The sequence below is a fragment of the Salmo salar genome, chromosome ssa17 (assembly GCF_905237065.1).
Source record: "Salmo salar chromosome ssa17, Ssal_v3.1, whole genome shotgun sequence".
Lineage (NCBI taxonomy): Eukaryota > Metazoa > Chordata > Actinopteri > Salmoniformes > Salmonidae > Salmo > Salmo salar.
Genome location: NC_059458.1, coordinates 41355081 through 41376541, shown reverse-complemented (window position 1 = coordinate 41376541; position 21461 = coordinate 41355081).

Genomic DNA, 21461 nt, shown 5'->3' with positions numbered 1-21461 from the left:
TTTCTTATTTCTTTAATATTTGAATCTAGAAATGATCAAAGGCAAACGCCAAAGAATCAAAGTAGTGGAAATATAATTTTACTTTATTCAGCTTCAAAGCGATTCCAACCACACGTTATCCCATTCCGCGAGTTCTATTATGATGCTGCGTGTTCTAAAAGGGGAGGGGGGGGGGGGCTGCTTCTTTGCTGTGACTCATAATCTTACATTCACTCTCATCTTTGACTTTTTAGCCAATCAGCTTTAGGCTGGCCGCTTACACAACAAGAACACAGTCCACTGAGCCGATGTTAAAGTAAAAGAGAACGATAGTCAACTGTGGGAGGACACTTCCCAACAGAATATTGATTGGATGGAAGTAGTGAGTAGAATGTTATTCTCTTGTTGTTGTTCTTCCTAGACAGTACAACCACTTAGGAGAGGTATTTCACAACAAAGTCAGATGTTTCATTGGTCAGCAGCTCTAACATTGGTGAATCATATTCAATCCCTTTTGTCTCCTGCACAAAACAAACACTGTGTAACGATCGTCTGAAAGAGGGGACCAAGATGCAGCGTGGTAAGTGGTCATCATTTATTATAAATAACGAAACACTTAAACAAAGAAACAAAATCGAAAGCCAACAGTTCTGTCAGGTGAAAAACACAAGACAGAAAACAACTACCCACAAAACCCCGAAGGAAAACAGGCTGCCTAAGTATGACTCCCAATCAGCGACAACGATGTACAGCTGTCCCTGATTGAGAGTCATACCAGGCCAAAACAAAGAAATAAAAAAACATAGAAAAAAGGACATAGAATGCCCACCCAAATCACACCCTGACCAAACCTAAATAGAGACATAAAAATTCTCTCTAGCCATCTCTCTAGCCATCTTGATAACAGCATGTCTCTCCTTTGTCAACAGGCCGTCCTTTGTGAAGAACAGGCTGTGTCCTATCTGAACATGCCGTGTCCTCTGTCAACAGGCCGTGTCCTCTGTCAACAGGCCGTGTCCTCTGTCAACAGGCCGTGTCCTCTGTCAACAGGCCGTGTCCTCTGTCAACAGGCCGTGTCCTCGCTGAACAGGCCGTGTCCTCGCTGAACAGGCCGTGTCCTCTGTGAACAGGCTGTGTCCTCTGTGAACAGGCTGTGTCCTCTGTGAACAGTCTGTGTCCTCTGTGAACAGGCTGTGCCCTCTGTGTACAGGCTGTGTCCTCTGTGAACAGGCCGTGTCCTCTCTTCTTGTCAGTGGGAGAGAACAATAAGTCCATTTCACTGCGAGTCTCTCATAACACGCACTGCATGGTAGGCTAGAGGGATGGAGAGGTAGAGGGATAGAGGGATGGAGGGATGACAAATGGAGGCATAGAGGGATAGAGGGAGGGAGAGGTAGAGGGATAGAGGGATGGAGAGGTAGAGGGATAGAGGGATGCAGGGATGACAAATGGAGGAATAGAGGGATAGAGGGATGGAGAGGTAGAGGGATAGAGGGATGGAGGGATGGAGAGGTAGAGGGATAGAGGGATGGAGGGATGACAAGTGGAGGGATAGAGGGATGGAGAGGTAGAGGGATAGATGGATGGAGAGGTAGAAGGATAGAGGGATGGAGGGATGACAAATGGAGGCATAGAGGGATAGAGGGGAAGAAGGATGCAGAGATGGACAAATGGTGGGACAGAGGGACGGATGGAGGGAGGGAGGGATAGAAGGAGGGAGGGATAGAGTGAGGGAGGGATAGAGGGATGAGGGATAAGGGAGGGATAGAGGGGTAGAGGGAGGTAGGGAGCGATAGAGGGGTAGAGGGAGGTAGGGAGGGAGGGATTGAAGGAGGGAGTGATAGAGTGAGGGAGGGATAGAGGGATGAGGGATGAGGGAGGTAGGGAGGGAGGGATAGAAGGAGGGAGGGATAGAGGGAGGTAGGGAGGGATGAGGGAGGTAGGGAGGGAGGGATAGAAGGAGGGAGGGATAGAGGGAGGTAGGGAGGGATGAGGGATGAGGGAGGTAGGGAGGGAGGGTAGGACTGCATACATAACACGATTAGCATATGAGACAAACACAAAGCAGCAGGCTACCGCCACAGTGACATGTAATCCAGAGTCGTCGCGGTGTGGAAAAACAGGATCAGGACAAAATGATTTGGTCAGGTGGAAAATTACTACTGATCAGCAGCCTATAAGATTATAGCGAAGGTGGCAGTCGCATGCAGAAGCAGTAAGAACAGCAACATAGTATGCAAGGGGGGGGACATGGGTTGCATTCCAAATGGCACCCTATTCCCTATTCAGAACACTACTTTAACCAGGGCCAAATGGAAACATAGGGAATAGAGGTGCCATTCAGGACACATTATCAGTATTCAATTACCAAACAATGACAGATGGCTGCCTTTATACAGGCAGTCAAATTAGAATCTTTTGACCAATTATTTGGGCGGAAGAGCAGATCTGATTTGGTCAAAAGACCAATTAGTGAAAAATAGATCAGAATTGAGGCTGCCTGTGTAAACACTGCCCCACTGAGTCTCAAGAACACTGCAGTCTATTGCATTGCTCACCATGTGGGCTTGATCTACTGTACGTTTGCAGTGTTGGGGAAGCTTCTCTAAAAATATAGTTTACCAAAGCTACCAATTACTTCTCACAGGAAGAAGTTAAGTCATACTAAAGATACCCTTAATATAACTGCTTCGGGATAGGGGGCGGTATTTTGATGTCCAGATGAAAAGCGTGCCCAAAGTAAACTGCCTGCTACTCAGGTCCAGATTTGGATAGAAAACACTCTAAAGTTTCTATAACCGTTAAAATAATGCATGTGAGTATAACAGAACTGAAACGGCAGGCGAAACCCCGAGGACAAACAATCAATATTTTATTTTTGCAAATAAAGTTTGGTGTAGTTCCAGTAATTAGCTACACCGCTACATGGTAAAACAGTAGTGTGTAGGTTCAGTAGTTAGCTACACCACTACATGGTAAAACAGTAGTGTAGTTCCAGTAGTTAGCTACACCGCTACATGGTAAACAGTAGTGTGTAGTTCCAGTAGTTAGCTACACCGCTACATGGTAAAACAGTAGTGTGTAGTTCCAGTAGTTAGCTACACCGCTACATGGTAAAACAGTAGTGTGTAGTTCCAGTAGTTAGCTACACTGCTACATTGCAATGAAGTAATTTTTTCCTGAAAACACGACCAAGATTTGAATTTATTTCAACTACCAGCAAGCTACTGCAACATGTCGTTAAATTACTAGTTGAAGTACATGCAGGGGTTGTTCTCAAACTCTTTCAATGATAAACCAATTCACAGCATCACAATACCAGCACAGTAGCCTGCCAGGTTTTCAGCCTGCCAGGTTTTGAAGCCTACTCCTTATCAGATACCAGGATTGCCCTGTTGAGCTTGGCGAAGGTCTCTGTCTCTCTGTGTCTCTCTGTGTCTCTCTGTGTCTCTCTGTGTCTCTGTGTCTCTCTCTGTGTGTCTCTCTCACTACAACCTGGTCAGCTTCTCCAGCCACCTGGACCTCTGTTAACCTGGTCGTTACAATAACTCTACAACCTGGTCAGCTTCTACAGCTACCTGGACCTCTGTTAACCTGGTCGTTACAATAACACTACAACCTGGTCAGCTTCTAGAGCTACATGGACCTCTGTTAACCTGGTCATTACAATAACACAACAACCTGGTCAGCTTCTACAGCTACCTGGACCTCTGTAAACCTGGTCGTTACAATAACACTACAACCTGGTCAGCTTCTACAGCTACCTGGACCTCTGTTAACCTGGTCGTTACAATAACATACAACTGGTCAGCTAAGCTACCTGGACCTCTTTAATGGTATTACAATAAATACAACCTGGTCAGCTTCTCCAGCCACCTGGACCTCTGTAAACCTGGTCGTTACAATAACACTACAACCTGGTCAGCTTCTACAGCTACCTGGACCTCTGTTAACCTGGTCATTACAATAACACTACAACCTGGTCAGCTTCTACAGCTACCTGGACCTCTGTTAACCTGGTCGTTACAATAACTCTACAACCTGGTGTCATGACGTTGGCCTCTTCGAGTACAGGGAGGACAGTTGACCCCCTCCCCCCCTTTGCACCATCCCCCAACCTACCTTCCCCCACCCAGTCCCTGTGTGAAGGAGTGGTAAAATTCCAGGAGAGTCTCTGGCCACATGGCCCATAGAGAGACACAGGAAATTCTTCCAACTCACAGAATTGGGGAGCCAAGCGACATTTGTGTTCTGGAGAAGGTATGGAAGACTGGTGAAGAATCCAGCTACGAACTGGTCCGCTTGGTACAATTTTGTGATACTCAGAAGAGACAATATAGCCATATTACCATAAAACGGTTTATATAATAGCCTCAGCCTTGAGACTTGCCTTCACATGGTTCTATAGAATGTATTAATAAGGATAAAGCTATTTGTAATACATTGAGATGCTATGTACTGATGTTAATGTGATAGAATTATATTTCTGTACCAAGCTTAACCTCTCTAGGCTAGGCGGGACGAATTCGTCCCACCTACGTAACAGCCACGGCTATCCTGTGGCGCGATTTTCAAAACCTTAAAAATCCTATTACTTCAATTTCTCAAACATATGACTATTTTACAGCCATTTAAAGATAAGACTCTCGTTAACCTCTATGGGCTAGGTGGGACGCTAGCGTGCCACCCGTGGTGCACTCCATCAACAGCAGGTGCATTTCAAGAGCGGCAAATTTGAATCCAAATAAATGTCAAAATTCACATTTTTCAAAAATACAACTATTTTACACCATTTGAAAGATAAACATCTCCTTAATCTAACCACGTTTTACGATTTCAAAAAGGTTTTACGGCGAAAGCATAAATTTAGAGTATGTTAGGACAGTACATTTACAAGAGTTGTGTGTAATGTTTTGTCAAGTCAAAGACAGGGTCACCAAAACCATAAAACCAGCTAAAATGATGCACTAACCTTTTACAATCTCCATCAGATGACACTCCTAGGACATTATGTTAGACAATGCATGCATTTTTAGTTCTATCAAGTTCATATTTATATCCAAAAACAGCGTTTTACTATGGCATTGATGTTGAGGAAATCGTTTCCCTCCAATAACCGGCAGTCAAGTCAGCGTCACAAATTAAATAATTAAAATTAGAAAACATTGGTAAAATATTATATTGTCATTTAAAGAATTATAGATTTACATCTCTTGAACGCAATCAACTTGCCAGATTTAAAAATAACCTTACTGGGAAATCACACTTTGCAATAATCTGAGCACTGCGCCCAGAAAAATACGGCGTTGCGATACAGACTAGACGTCATGTTGGGGAGATCTAAAATCGAAAATACTATGTAAATAATCCATTACCTTTGATTCTCTTCATCAGATGTCACTTCCAGGTATCACAGGTCCATAACGAATGTAGTTTTGTTCAAAAAAGCTCATCATTTATGTCCAAAAATCTCCGTCTTGTTAGCACATGATCTAAGCCAGCCGGACTTCTCGTCATGAACGAGGGGAAAAAATATATTTCCGTTCGTTCAAACATGTCAAACGTTGTATAGCATAAATCATTAGGGCCTTTTTTAACCAGAACATGAATAATATTCAAGGTGGACGAATGCATACTCTTTTATAACGTATTGGAACGAGGGTACCCAACATGAACTCGCGCGCCAGGTGTCTAATGGGACATCATCGTTCCATGGCTCTTGTTCGGTCAGATCTCCCTCCAGAAGACTCAAAACACTTTGTAAAGGCTGGTGACATCTAGTGGAAGCAATAGGAAGTGCCAAAATATTCCTCAGCCCCTGTGTTTTTCAATGGGATAGGTTTAAAGTCAATACAACACATCAGGTATCCACTTCCTGTCAGAAAATGTCTCAGGGTTTTGCCTGCCAAATGAGTTCTGTTATACTCACAGACACCATTCAAACAGTTTTAGAAACTTTAGAGTGTTTTCTATCCATATATAATAAGTATATGCATATTCTAGTTACTGGGTAGGATTAGTAACCAGATTAAATCGGGTACATTTTTTTATCCAGACGTGCAAATGCTGCCCCCTAGCCCTAACAGGTTAATCTAACCACACTGTCCGATTTCAAAAAGGCTTTACAACGAAAGCAAAACATTAGATTATGTCAGCAGAGTACCAAGCCAGAAATAATCAGACACCCATTTTTCAAGCCAGCATATAATGTCACCAAAACCCAGAAGACAGCTAAATGCAGCACTCACCTTTGATGATCTTCATCAGATGACAACCCTAGGACATTATGTTATACAATACATGCATGTTTTGTTCAATCAAGTTCATATTTATATCAAAAACCAGCTTTTTACATTAGCATGTGACGTTCAGAACTAGCATACCCACCGCAAACTTCCGGGGAATTCGCTAACATTTTACTAAATTACTCACGATAAACGTTCACAAAAAGCATAACAATTATTTTAAGAATTATAGATACAGACCTCCTCTATGCACTCGATATGTCCGATTTTAAAATAGCTTTTTGGTGAAAGCACATTTTGCAATATTCTAAGTACATAGCCCAGGCATCACGGGCTCGCTTATTTAGACACCCGGCAAGTTTAGCACTCACCATAATCATATTTACTATTATAAAAATGTCATTACCTTTTGTTGTCTTCGTCAGAATACACACCCAGGACAGCTACTTCAATAACAAATGTTGGTTTGGTCCAAAATAATCCATCGTTATATCCGAATAGCGGCGTTTTGTTCGTGCGTTCCAGACACTATCCGAAATAGTAAAGAAGTGTCACGCGCTTGGCGCAATTCGTGACAATAAAATTCTAAGTATTCCATTACGGTACTTCGAAGCATGTCAACCGCTGTTTAAAATCAATTTTTACTACATTTTTCTCGTAGAAAAGCGCTAATATTCCGACAGGGAATCTCCTTTTCGCCAAACAGAGGAAAAAATCCCAAAGGCGGGGGCGGTCGGGGTCACGCGCATAAGCTAGTGTCTCTTGATCGGCCACTTGAGAAAGGCGATAATGTGTTTCAGCCTGGGGCTGGAATGACGACATTCTGTTTTTTCCCGGGCTCTGAGCGCCTATGGACGACGTGGGAAGTGTCACGTTAGAGCAGAGATCCTTAGTAAATGATAGAGATGGAAAAGAAGTTCAACAAATGGTCAGACAGGCCACTTCCTGTAAAGGAATCTCTCAGGTTTTGACCTGCCATTTGAGTTCTGTTATACTCACAGACACCATTCAAACAGTTTTAGAAAATTTAGGGTGTTTTCTATCCATATGTAATAAGTATATGCATATTCTAGTTACTGAGTAGGAGTGGTAACCAGATTAAATCGGGTATGTTTTTTATCCAGCCGTGTCAATGCTACCCCCTAGCCCTAACAGGTTAACTCAGTCATCGGCACGCCCCCAGGGACACAGACAGGACCAGGTGTCATGTGACATGTTCACTATAAAACCATAGCCTGATCTACTTTCTTCAGACCCGGCCTCCACTCCATTGCGAGTTGGCCAATAGGTTTGACCATCCAAGTACTCTACTGAAAGTGAACTATACCACGTGGTTAACTTTTAGACTATTGATACCGACAGAATAAGAACAAGTCTTTGATATTAATTATTAGTCTGCAGCTAAGTAAATTATATAATTGAACGCGAAGACCAACGAAACATCCATTCTATAACGACATTAATGAATGTCGCTTTGAAAGATCCATTCTAACCGAGAGAGAGAGAGAGAGAGAGAGAGACAAAACTCTCCACAGAACGACGCTCCAACAAGGATCCCGACGACACACTGAGCGTAAATATATATTGATTGCAATTGTTCCCGAATGAGTGAGCGTTCAATTGTCAATTGTTAATATTAATGAACTCTGTAGGGTCTTCTCAGCTGCCCTTTATGACCCATTGTCTAACAGACCAGCCATGCCTGTTTTAGCCCACTAGGGCACATTACTCTACCAATTCTTTGTGATGATAATTACTGTTTGTATACTTTCTGTGAATTAATTAGTTTAGTAAATAAATGATTTTAAGACAATTGATGTATGGATGACTCTTAGTAAAGACTGGGTTCGTGCAGATACAACAATTTATGACGTTTGGAATGAGACTGGACGCGAGGTAAAATACACCATTTAAACCAGAAGATAATCGGCCTATACTATAATAGAATATAATATATAATGTTATAATATAGGAAAGTTATATTAGGAAAATTATAACTTTGTAATCTGAATATTTTCCTTGGTGCCCCGATCTCCTAGTTAATTACAATTAAACGATTAATCAGTTTAATCGCGTGATAATAATTACAGGGAGTTAATTGATAAACATGTCTTCAGTTTAATGGTACCCCAAAGACACGACACTGGTCAGCTTCTAGAGCTACCTGGACCTCTGTTAACCAGCTCACTCTCTGTTGTTCTGTGGTAACAGCAGTCTGTCTGTTGTAACAGCAGTATGTACGTTGGTCTGTAGTAACATCAGTCTGTCTGTTGGTCTGTGGTAACAGCAGTCTGTCTGTGGTAACAGCAGTCTGTTTGTTGGTCTGCGGTAACATCAGTCTGTCTGTTGGTCTGTGGTAACAGCAGTCTGTCTGTGGTAACAGCAGTCTGTCTGTGGTAACAGCAGTCTGTCTGTGGTAACAGCAGTCTGTCTGTGGTAACAGTCTGTCTGTTGGTCTGTGGTAACAGCAGTCTGTCTGTGGTAACATCAGTCTGTCTGTTGGTCTGTGGTAACAGCAGTATGTCTGTTGGTCTGTGGTAACAGCAGTCTGTCTGTTGGTCTGCGGTAACATCAGTCTGTCTGTTGGTCTGTGGTAACAGCAGTCTGCCTGTTGGTCTGTGGTAACAGCAGTCTGTCTATTGGTCTGTTGTAACAGCAGTCTGTCTATTGGTCTGTGGTAACAGCAGTCTGTCTGTGGTAACAGCAGTCTGTCTGTGGTAACAGCAGTCTGTCTGTTGGTCTGTGGTAACATCAGTGTGTCTGTTGGTCTATGGTAACAGCAGTCTGTCTGTGGTAACAGCAGTCTGTCTGTGGTAACAGCAGTCTGTCTGTTGGTCTGTGGTAACATCAGTGTGTCTGTTGGTCTATGATAACAGCAGCCTGTATGTGGTAACAGCAGTCTGTCTGTGGTAACAGCAGTCTGTCTGTGGTAACAGCAGTCTGTCTGTTGGTCTGTGGTAACATCAGTCTATCTGTTGGTCTGTGGTAACAGCAGTATGTCTGTGGTAAAAGCAGTCTGTCTGTGGTAACAGCAGTATGTCTGTGGTAACAGCAGTGTTAACCGTATGTCTGTTGTTCTGTGGAAACAGCAGTCTATCTGTTGGTCTGTGGTAACAGCAGTCTGTCTGTTGGTCTGTGGTAACAGCAGTCTATCTGTTGGTCTGTGGTAACAGCAGTATGTCTGTTGGACTGTGGTAACAGCAGTATGTCTGTGGTAACAGCAGTCTGTCTATTGGTCTGTGGTAGCAGCAGTCTGTCTGTGGTAACAGCAGTCTGTCTGTTGTTCTGTGGTAACAGCAGTATGTCTGTTGGTCTGTGGTAACCGCAGTCTGTCTGTGGTAACAGCAGTCTATCTGTGGTAACAGCAGTCTGTCTGTTGGTCTGTGGTAACAGCAGTATGTCTGTGGAAACAGCAGTCTGTCGGTGGTAACAGCAGTCTATCTGTGGTAACAGCAGTCTGTCTGTTGGTCTGTGGTAACAGCAGTATGTCTGTTGGTCTGTGGTAACAGCAGTCGGTCTGTGGTAACAGCAGTATATCTGTTGGTCTGTGGTAACAGCAGTCGGTCTGTGGTAACAGCAGTCTGTCTGTGGTAACATCAGTCTGTCTGTGGTAACAGCAGTCTCTGTGGTAACATCAGTCTATCTGTTGGTCTGTGGTAACATCAGTCTGTCTGTTGGTCTGTGGTAACAGCAGTCTGTCTGTGGTAACAGCAGTCTGTCTGTTGGTCTATGGTAACAGCAGTCTGTCTGTGGTAACAGCAATATGTCTGTTGGTCTGTGGAATAGCAGTCTGTCTGTGGTAACAGCAGTATGTCTGTTGGTCTGTGGTAACATCAGTCTGTCTGTGGTAACAGCAGTCTGTCTGTTGGTCTGTGGTAACAGCAGTATGTCTGTGGTAACATCAGTCTATCTGTTGGTCTCTGGTAACATCAGTCTGTCTGTTGGTCTGTGGTAACAGCAGTCTGTCTGTGGTAACAGCAGTCTGTCTGTTGGTCTATGGTAACAGCAGTCTGTCTGTGGTAACAGCAGTATGTCTGTTGGTCTGTGGAATAGCAGTCTGTCTGTGGTAACAGCAGTATGTCTGTTGGTCTTTGGTAACATCAGTCTGTCTGTTGGTCTGTGGTAACAGCAGTCTGTCTGTGGTAACAGCAGTCTGTCTGTGGTAACATCAGTCTATCTGTTGGTCTGTGGTAACATCAGTCTGTCTGTTGGTCTGTGGTAACAGCAGTCTGTCTGTGGTAACAGCAGTATGTCTGTTGGACTGTGGTAACAGAAGTATGTCTGTGGTAACAGCAATCTGTCTATTGGTCTGTGGTAACAGCAGTCTGTCTGTGGTAACAGCAGTCTGTCTGTTGTTCTGTGGTAACAGCAGTATGTCTGTTGGTCTGTGGTAACAGCAGGCTGTCTGTGGTAACAGCAGTCTATCTGTGGAAACAGCAGTCTGTCTGTTGGTCTGTGGTAACAGCAGTATGTCTGTGGTAACAGCAATCTATCTGTGGTAACAGCAGTCTATCTGTGGTAACAGCAGTCTGTCTGTTGGTCTGTGGTAACAGCAGTATGTCTGTTGGTCTGCGGTAACAGAAGTCGGTCTGTGGTAACAGCAGTCTGTCTGTGGTAACATCAGTCTGTCTGTGGTAACAGCAGTCTGTCTGTGGTAACAGCAGTATGTCTGTGGTAACATCAGTCTGTCTGTTGGTCTGTGGTAACAGCAGTCTGTCTGTGGAAACAGCAGTCTGTCTGTTGGTCTGTGGTAACAGCAGTCTGTCTGTGGTAACATCAGTCTGTCTGTTGGTCTGTGGTAACAGCAGTCTGTCTGTAGTAACATCAGTCTGTCTGTTGGTCTGTGGTAACATCAGTCTGTCTGTTGGTCTGTGGGAACAGCAGTCTGTCTGTGGTAACAGCAGTATGTCTGTTGGTCTGTGGTAACAGCAGTCTGTCTGTGGTAACAGCAGTATGTCTGTTGGTCTGTGGTAACATCAGTCTGTCTGTGGTAACATCAGTCTGTCTGTTGGTCTGTGGTAACAGCAGTATGTCTGTGGTAACAGCAGTATGTCTGTGGTAACAGCAGTCTGTCTGTGGTAACAGCAGTCTGTCTGTGGTAACAGCAGTCTGTCTGTGGTAACAGCAGTATGTCTCTTGGTCTGTGGTAACAGCAGTCCAGTCTGTCTGTGGTAACAAAAGTAGGTCTGTAGTAACAGCAGTCTGTCTGTGGTAACAGCAGTCTGTCTGTGGTAACAGCAGTATGGTAGTTGGTCTGTGGTAACATCAGTCTGTCTGTGGTAACAGCAGTATGTCTGTTGGTCTGTGGTAACATCAGTCTGTCTGTGGTAACAGCAGTCTGTCTGTTGGTCTGTGGTAACAGCAGTCTGTCTGTGGTAACAGCAGTATGTCTGTGGTAACAGCAGTATGTCTGTGGTAACAGCAGTCTGTCTGTGGTAACAGCAGTCTGTCTGTGGTAACAGCAGTATGTCTGTTGGTCTGTGGTAACAGCAGTCCAGTCTGTCTGTGGTAACAGCAGTAGGTCTGTAGTAACAGCAGTCTGTCTGTGGTAACAGCAGTCTGTCTGTGGTAACAGCAGTCTGTCTGTGGTAACAGCAGTATGTCTGTTGGTCTGTGGTAACAGCAGTCTGTCTGTGGTAACAGCAGTATGTCTGTTGGTCTGTGGTAACAGCAGTCTGTCTGTGGTAACAGCAGTAGGTCTGTAGTAACAGCAGTCTGTCTGTGGTAACAGCAGTCTGTCTGTGGTAACAGCAGTCTGTCTGTGGTAACAGCAGTATGTCTGTTGGTCTGTGGTAACATCAGTCTGTCTGTTGGTCTGTGGTAACAGCAGTCTGTCTGTGGTAACAGCAGTCTGTCTGTTGGTCTATGGTAACAGCAGTATGTCTGTTGGTCTGTGGAACAGCTGTCTGTCTGTGGTAACAGCAGTATGTCTTTTGGTCTGTGGTACAGCAGTCTTCTGTTGGTCTGTGGTAACAGCAGTATGTCTGTTGTTCTGTGGTAACAGCAGTCTGTCTGTTGGTATGTGGTAACAGCAGTCTGTCTGTGGTAACAGCAGTCTGTCTGTGGTAACAGCAGTATGTCTGTTGGTCTGTGGTAACAGCAGTCTGTCTGTGGTAACATCAGTCTATCTGTTGGTCTGTGGTAACAGCAGTATGTCTGTTGGTCTGTGGTAACATCAGTCTGTATGTTGGTCTGTGGTAACATCAGTCTGTCTGTGGTAACAGCATTCTGTCTGTGGTAACAGCAGTCTGTCTGTGGTAACAGCAGTATGTCTGTTGGTCTGTGGTAACAGCAGTCTGTCTGTTGGTCTATGGTAACAGCAGTCTGTCTGTGGTAACAGCAGTATGTCTGTTGGTCTGTGGAAAAGCAGTCTGTCTGTGGTAACAGCAGTATGTCTGTTGGTCTGTGGTAACAGCAGTCTGTCTGTGGTAACATCAGTCTATCTGTTGGTCTGTGGTAACAGCAGTATGTCTGTTGGTCTGTGGTAACATCAGTCTGTATGTTGGTCTGTGGTAACATCAGTCTGTCTGTGGTAACAGCAGTCTGTCTGTGGTAACAGCAGTCTGTCTGTGGTAACAGCAGTCTGTCTGTTGGTCTGTGGTAACATCAGTGTGTCTGTTGGTCTATGGTAACAGCAGTATGTCTGTTGGTCTGTGGAACAGCTGTCTGTCTGTGGTAACAGCAGTATGTCTTTTGGTCTGTGGTACAGCAGTCTTCTGTTGGTCTGTGGTAACAGCAGTATGTCTGTTGTTCTGTGGTAACAGCAGTCTGTCTGTTGGTATGTGGTAACAGCAGTCTGTCTGTGGTAACAGCAGTCTGTCTGTGGTAACAGCAGTATGTCTGTTGGTCTGTGGTAACAGCAGTCTGTCTGTGGTAACATCAGTCTATCTGTTGGTCTGTGGTAACAGCAGTATGTCTGTTGGTCTGTGGTAACATCAGTCTGTATGTTGGTCTGTGGTAACATCAGTCTGTCTGTGGTAACAGCATTCTGTCTGTGGTAACAGCAGTCTGTCTGTGGTAACAGCAGTATGTCTGTTGGTCTGTGGTAACAGCAGTCTGTCTGTTGGTCTATGGTAACAGCAGTCTGTCTGTGGTAACAGCAGTATGTCTGTTGGTCTGTGGAAAAGCAGTCTGTCTGTGGTAACAGCAGTATGTCTGTTGGTCTGTGGTAACAGCAGTCTGTCTGTGGTAACATCAGTCTATCTGTTGGTCTGTGGTAACAGCAGTATGTCTGTTGGTCTGTGGTAACATCAGTCTGTATGTTGGTCTGTGGTAACATCAGTCTGTCTGTGGTAACAGCAGTCTGTCTGTGGTAACAGCAGTCTGTCTGTGGTAACAGCAGTCTGTCTGTGGTAACAGCAGTATGTCTGTTGGTCTGTGGTAACAGCAGTCTGTCTGTGGTAACATCAGTCTATCTGTTGGTCTGTGGTAACAGCAGTATGTCTGTTGGTCTGTGGTAACATCAGTCTGTATGTTGGTCTGTGGTAACATCAGTCTGTCTGTGGTAACAGCAGTCTGTCTGTGGTAACAGCAGTCTGTCTGTGGTAACAGCAGTCTGTCTGTGGTAACAGCAGTCTGTCTGTGGTAACAGCAGTATGTCTGTTGGTCTGTGGTAACAGCAGTCTGTCTGTGGTAACATCGGTCTATCTGTTGGTCTGTGGTAACAGCAGTATGTCTGTTGGTCTGTGGTAACATCAGTCTTTCTGTTGGTCTGTGGTAACATCAGTCTGTCTGTGGTAACAGCAGTCTGTCTGTGGTAACAGCAGTCTGTCTGTGGTAACAGCAGTCTGTCTGTGGTAACAGCAGTCAGTCTGTGGTAACAGCAGTCTGTCTGTGGTAACAGCAGTCTGTCTGCGGTAACAGCAGTGTTAATTGTGATTCTACTTGTTTTTGTATAGCCTAGACCCTGTGTCTCGTGCATTATTCAACATCAATCATTAACATCTCAGTCCAGTTAGTAAAGCCTCCAAAATGAGTTATAGTCCTCTTGATGGGTTTACAGTGGCTCTGTGGGAATTACACGTTCAATTTATACTCTAAAATAATGTCATTGAATATGTGAAGCTTGTCCGGTGTGGCGTGGTTTGACCCTTGACCTAGCTGTTTCCGTGTTGTTCGAGTTGTGTATAGAAAACAAGGGCTCAGAGTGTCTAACATATTTTAGACATTCCAATTTACACCCTATTCCTTATGGGCCCTGGTCAAAAGTAGTGCACTATATATATAGGGAATAGGATTGTATAGGGCCCTGGTCAAAAGTAGTGTACTATATATAGGGAACAGGGTTCTATAGGGCCCTGGTCTAAAGTAGTGCACTATATATAGGGAATAGGGTTGTATAGGGCCCTGGTCAAAAGTAGTGCACTATATATAGGGAATAGGGTTCTATAGGGCCCTGGTCAAAAGTAGTGCACTATGTAAGGAATAGGGTAATATAGGGCTCTGGTCTAAAGTAGTGCACTATATAGGGAATAGGGTTCTATAGGGCTCTGGTCTAAAGTAGTGCACTGTATATATAGGGAATAAGGTTGTATAGGGCCCTGGTCTAAAGTAGTGCACTATATAGGGAAAAGGGTTGTATTTGGGACACATTCCTCAATGTCACCTTGACTCTCTTGGCAAAGGTGAATGATCTTTCAATTGATGTTCTCCGTCAGACCAGATGAAGCCAGATAAATCTATCACCTAGTCAGATATGTGACAGTATTATTCAATAATGTGATCAGTGTTCAGTCAAGTAGATTATCATTCTCACCTTTTTAGTTAGATTTTGAAATTGCAAATGTGTAGAAGATGGTCTTCCCTGATCTTCTAACCGTTTCCCTCATTTGATGACATCTTCTACTTAATGAAAAAAAAAGTATTGTAATCGCTTCTTGCTGTAATCTGTTGATGCTTTATACAGGTGAAAAATATCTGTATTTTAGCACATGAAGGAAACGAAGGAAGAAAGCTGAATCTAAACATGGACGACACGTAAAAGACCTGAATCTAAACATGGACGACACGTGAAAGACCTGAATCTAAACATGGACGACACGTAAAAGACCTGAATCTAAACATGGACGACACGTGAAAGACCTGAATCTAAACATGGACGACAAGTGAAAGACCTGAATCTAAACATGGACGACACGTGAAAGACCTGAATCTAAACATGGACGACACGTGAAAGACCTGAATCTAAACATTGACGACACGTAAAAGACCTGAATCTAAACATGGACGACACGTAAAAGACCTGAATCTAAACATGGACGACAGGTAAAAGACCTGAATCTAAACATGGACGACACGTGAAAGACCTGAATCTAAACATGGACGACACCTGAAAGACCTGAATCTAAACATGGACGTCACGTGAAAGACCTGAATCTAAACATGGACGACACCTGAAAGACCTGAATCTAAACATGGACGACACGTGAAAGACCTGAATCTAAACATGGACGACACCTGAAAGACCTTAATCTAAACATGGACGACACGTGAAAGACCTGAATCTAAACATGGACGTCACCTGAAAGACCTGAATCAAAACATGGACGACACATAAAATACCTGAATCTAAACATGGACGTCACGTGAAAGACCTGAATCTAAACATGGACGACACATAAAAGACCTGAATCTAAACATGGAACACCTGAAAGACCTGAATCTAAACATGGACGACACCTGAAAGACCTGAATCTAAACATGGACGTCACCTGAAAGACCTGAATCTAAACATGGACGACACGTAAAAGACCTGAATCTAAACATGGACGACACGTAAAAGACCTGAATCTAAACATGGACGACACCTGAAAGACCTGAATATAAACATGGACGACACGTAAAAGACCTGAATCTAAACATGGACGTCATGTGAAAGACCTGAATCTAAACATGGACGACACCTGAAAGACCTGAATCTAAACATGGACGTCACGTGAAAGACCTGAATCTAAACATGGACGTCACGTGAAAGACCTGAATCTAAACATGGACGACACCTGAAAGACCTGAATCTAAACATGGACGTCACGTGAAAGACCTGAATCTAAACATGGACGACACCTGAAAGACCTGAATCTAAACATGGACGTCACGTGAAAGACCTGAATCTAAACATGGACGTCACCTGAAAGACCTGAATCTAAACATGGACGACACGTAAAAGACCTGAATCTAAACATGGACGACACGTAAAATACCTGAATCTAAACATGGACGACACCTGAAAGACCTGAATCTAAACATGGACGACACGTAAAAGACCTGAATCTAAACATGGACGACACCTGAAAGACCTGAATCTAAACATGGACGACACCTGAAAGACCTGAATCTAAACATGGACGACACGTGAAAGACCTGAATCTAAACATGGACGACACGTGAAAGACCTGAATCTAAACATGGACGACACGTGAAAGACCTGAATCTAAACATGGACGACACGTAAAAGACCTGAATCTAAACATGGACGACACGTAAAAGACCTGAATCTAAACATGGACGACAGGTAAAAGACCTGAATCTAAACATGGACGACAAGTGAAAGACCTGAATCTAAACATGGACGACACGTGAAAGACCTGAATCTAAACATGGACGACACGTGAAAGACCTGAATCTAAACATGGACGACACGTAAAAGACCTGAATCTAAACATGGACGACACGTAAAAGACCTGAATCTAAACATGGACGACAGGTAAAAGACCTGAATCTAAACATGGACGACACCTGAAAGACCTGAATCTAAACATAGACGACACGTAAAAGACCTGAATCTAAACATGGACGACACGTGAAAGACCTGAATCTAAACATGGACGACACCTGAAAGACCTTAATCTAAACATGGACGACACGTGAAAGACCTGAATCTAAACATGGACGTCACCTGAAAGACCTGAATCAAAACATGGACGACACATAAAAGACCTGAATCTAAACATGGAACACCTGAAAGACCTGAATCTAAACATGGACGACACCTGAAAGACCTGAATCTAAACATGGACGTCACCTGAAAGACCTGAATCTAAACATGGACGACACGTAAAAGACCTGAATCTAAACATGGACGACACGTAAAAGACCTGAATCTAAACATGGACGACACCTGAAAGACCTGAATCTAAACATGGACGTCACGTGAAAGACCTGAATCTAAACATGGACGACACCTGAAAGACCTGAATCTAAACATGGACGTCACGTGAAAGACCTGAATCTAAACATGGACGTCACGTGAAAGACCTGAATCTAAACATGGACGACACCTGAAAGACCTGAATCTAAACATGGACGTCACGTGAAAGACCTGAATCTAAACATGGACGACACCTGAAAGACCTGAATCTAAACATGGACGTCACGTGAAAGACCTGAATCTAAACATGGACGTCACCTGAAAGACCTGAATCTAAACATGGACGACACGTAAAAGACCTGAATCTAAACATGGACGACACGTAAAATACCTGAATCTAAACATGGACGACACCTGAAAGACCTGAATCTAAACATGGACGACACGTAAAAGACCTGAATCTAAACATGGACGACACCTGAAAGACCTGAATCTAAACATGGACGACACGTAAAAGACCTGAATCTAAACATGGACGACACGTAAAAGACCTGAATCTAAACATGGACGACACGTAAAAGACCTGAATCTAAACATGGACGACACGTAAAATACCTGAATCTAAACATGGACGACACCTGAAAGACCTGAATCTAAACATGGACGACACGTAAAAGACCTGAATCTAAACATGGAACACCTGAAAGACCTGAATCTAAACATGGACGACATGTGAAAGACCTGAATCTAAACATGGACGACACATGAAAGACCTGAATATAAACATGGACGACACGTGAAAGACCTGAATCTAAACATGGACGACACCTGAAAGACCTGAATCTAAACATGGACGACACGTAAAATACCTGAATCTAAACATGGACGACACATGAAAGACCTGAATCTAAACATGGACGACACCTGAAAGACCTGAATCTAAACATGGACGACACATGAAAGACCTGAATCTAAACATGGACGACACGTGAAAGACCTGAATCTAAACATGGACGACACATGAAAGACCTGAATATAAACATGGACGACACCTGAAAGACCTGAATCTAAACATGGACGACACCTGAAAGACCTGAATCTAAACATGGACGACACCTGAAAGACCTGAATCTAAACATGGACGACACCTGAAAGACCTGAATCTAAACATGGACGACACGTAAAAGACCTGAATCTAAACAGGGACGACACGTGAAAGACCTGAATCTAAACATGGACGACACCTGAAAGACCTAAATCTAAACATGGACGACACGTAAAAGACCTGAATCTAAACATGGACGACACCTGAAAGACCTGAATCTTAACATGGACGACACCTGAAAGACCTGAATCTAAACATGGACGACACGTAAAAGACCTGAATCTAAACATGGACGACACATGAAAGACCTGAATCCAAACATGGACGTCACCTGAAAGACCTGAATCTAAACATGGACGACACGTGAAAGACCTGAATCTAAACATGGACGACACGTAAAAGACCTGAATCTAAACATTTACGACACGTGAAAGACCTGAATCTAAACATGGACAACACGTGAAAGACCTGGATCTAAACATGGACGACACCTGAAAGACCTGAATCTAAACATGGACGACACGTAAAAGACCTGAATCTAAACATGGACGTCACCTGAAAGACCTGCATCTTAACATGGACGACACGTAAAAGACCTGAATCTAAACATGGACGACACGTAAAAGACCTGAATCTAAACATGGACGACACCTGAACGACCTGAATCTAAACATGGACGACACGTGAAAGACCTGAATCTAAACATGGACGACATGTGACTCACATACGAGAGAAAGGACGCTGCATCCCAAATGGCACCCTATTTCCTATATACTGCACTACTTTTGACCTATTCCCTATTGGCCCTATTCTAAAGTAGTGCACTACACAGGGAGAAACAAATGGTTTATTGGGACCTTTGTCTTAATGGTGCATTGGATTTTCATGGAGGAGGACTAATATAGCTTGACTGGCATGATGAAACGATACAGATGAGGTTCAATGCCTGGTATAATTGTGTTGAGTTTGACTGGCTTGTTCCATTCATCATGTGCCATTTGTGTAGGCATCATTATGTGTGTTTCCCAATAAACAGTGTTTAAGGTGCATACACACACATGCAAAGAGACACACACATGCACACACACACACACACACACACACACACACACACACACACACACACACACACACACACACACACACACACACACACACAGACTATTTTAGGTGCACCACATCTTCTGATATTTATTTCCCGCCTTTTTGACGATTAATTTGGATTACTGTTCCCTCAGACTTATTATATGCCTAATTAATTCACTATATTGCACATTAATCGTCCTCTCCCTCCTCCTCCCCACCACCACCACCACCACCACCACCACCTCCACCACCACCACCACCAGCAACCACCACTACCTCCACCACCACCACCTCCACCACCACCACCACCACCATCACCACCACCACCTCCAACACCACCTCCACCACCACCTCCACCACCTTCCCTCCACCACCACCACCACCACCTCCACCTCCACCACCACCACCACAACCACCACCACCACCACCAACCACCATCCCCACCACCACCAACCATCATCACCACCACCAACCACCATCACCACCAACCACCACCACCACCACCACCATCACCACCTCCACCACCTCCACACACCACCACCACCACCACCACCACCTCCACCACCACCACCACCTCCACCATCTCCACCACCACCATCACCACCATCATCACCACCACCATCACCACCACCACCAACCACCTCCACCACCTCCACCACCTCCACCTCCACCACCTCCACCACCTCCACCACCTCCACCTCCACCATCACCACCACCATCATCACCACCACCACCACCACCACAACCACCACCACCACCAACCACCATCATCACCACCACCACCACCATCACCACCACCACCAACCACCACCACTACCAACCACCATCACCACCACCACCACCAACCATCACCATCATCACCACCACTACCACCACCACCATCATCACCACCATCACCACCACTACCACCACCACCATCATCACCACCACCTCCACCTCCACCACACCACCACCACCTCCACCACCTCCACCACCTCCACCATCACCACCATCATCACCACCACCACCACCACCACCAACCACCACCAACCACCATCACCACCACCACCATCATCACCACCACCACAACCACCACCACCACCATCACCACCACCACCATCACCACCACCACCAACCACCATCACCACCACCATCACCACCACCACCATCACCACCATCACCACCACCACAACCACCAACCACCATCATCACCACCACCACCACCATCACCACCACCCACCACCACACCACCACCACCACCACCAGTACCACCACCACCACCACCTCCACCTACACCACCACCTCCACCACCACTATCACCACCACCACAACCACCATCCCCACCACCACCAACCACCATCCCCACCACCACCAACCACCATCACCACCACCATCATCACCACCACCATCACCACCACCACCAACCACCACCACCACCACCATCACCACCACCATCACCACCACCACCACCACCATCACCACCACCATCACCACCACCACCACCATCACCACCAACCACCATCATCACCACCACCTCCACCACCACCACCACCACCCCCACCACCACCACCACCTCCACTTCCACCATCACCTCCACCACCACCACCACCACCCAGTCAAAGGATCCATGGGGTTATTTTGAAAGGTCCATGTCTTTATTTCATCATCAAAAGGTTTTTAACGCTGGCTACTCTTGTTTACCTTGTCTGTGGAAGAAAAAAACCCAACACTAAACCAGGGATACGTCCCAAATGTAAACCTATTCCCTATTTAGTGCACTCCTTTTAACCACAGCCATTAGGGCTCTATGGAGGGCACAGAGTGCCTTTTATATGCACCACAGGAAATCCCATATAGACTGTCTTGAGGATGAAAACTCACTGGACCATGACCAAAGTGCCACACGGCGATAGGTAGGTACTTACATGCTCGTGGTTTATGGCCACAATTTGTCAGCTTGACTGCTCATACTTACGTCCAA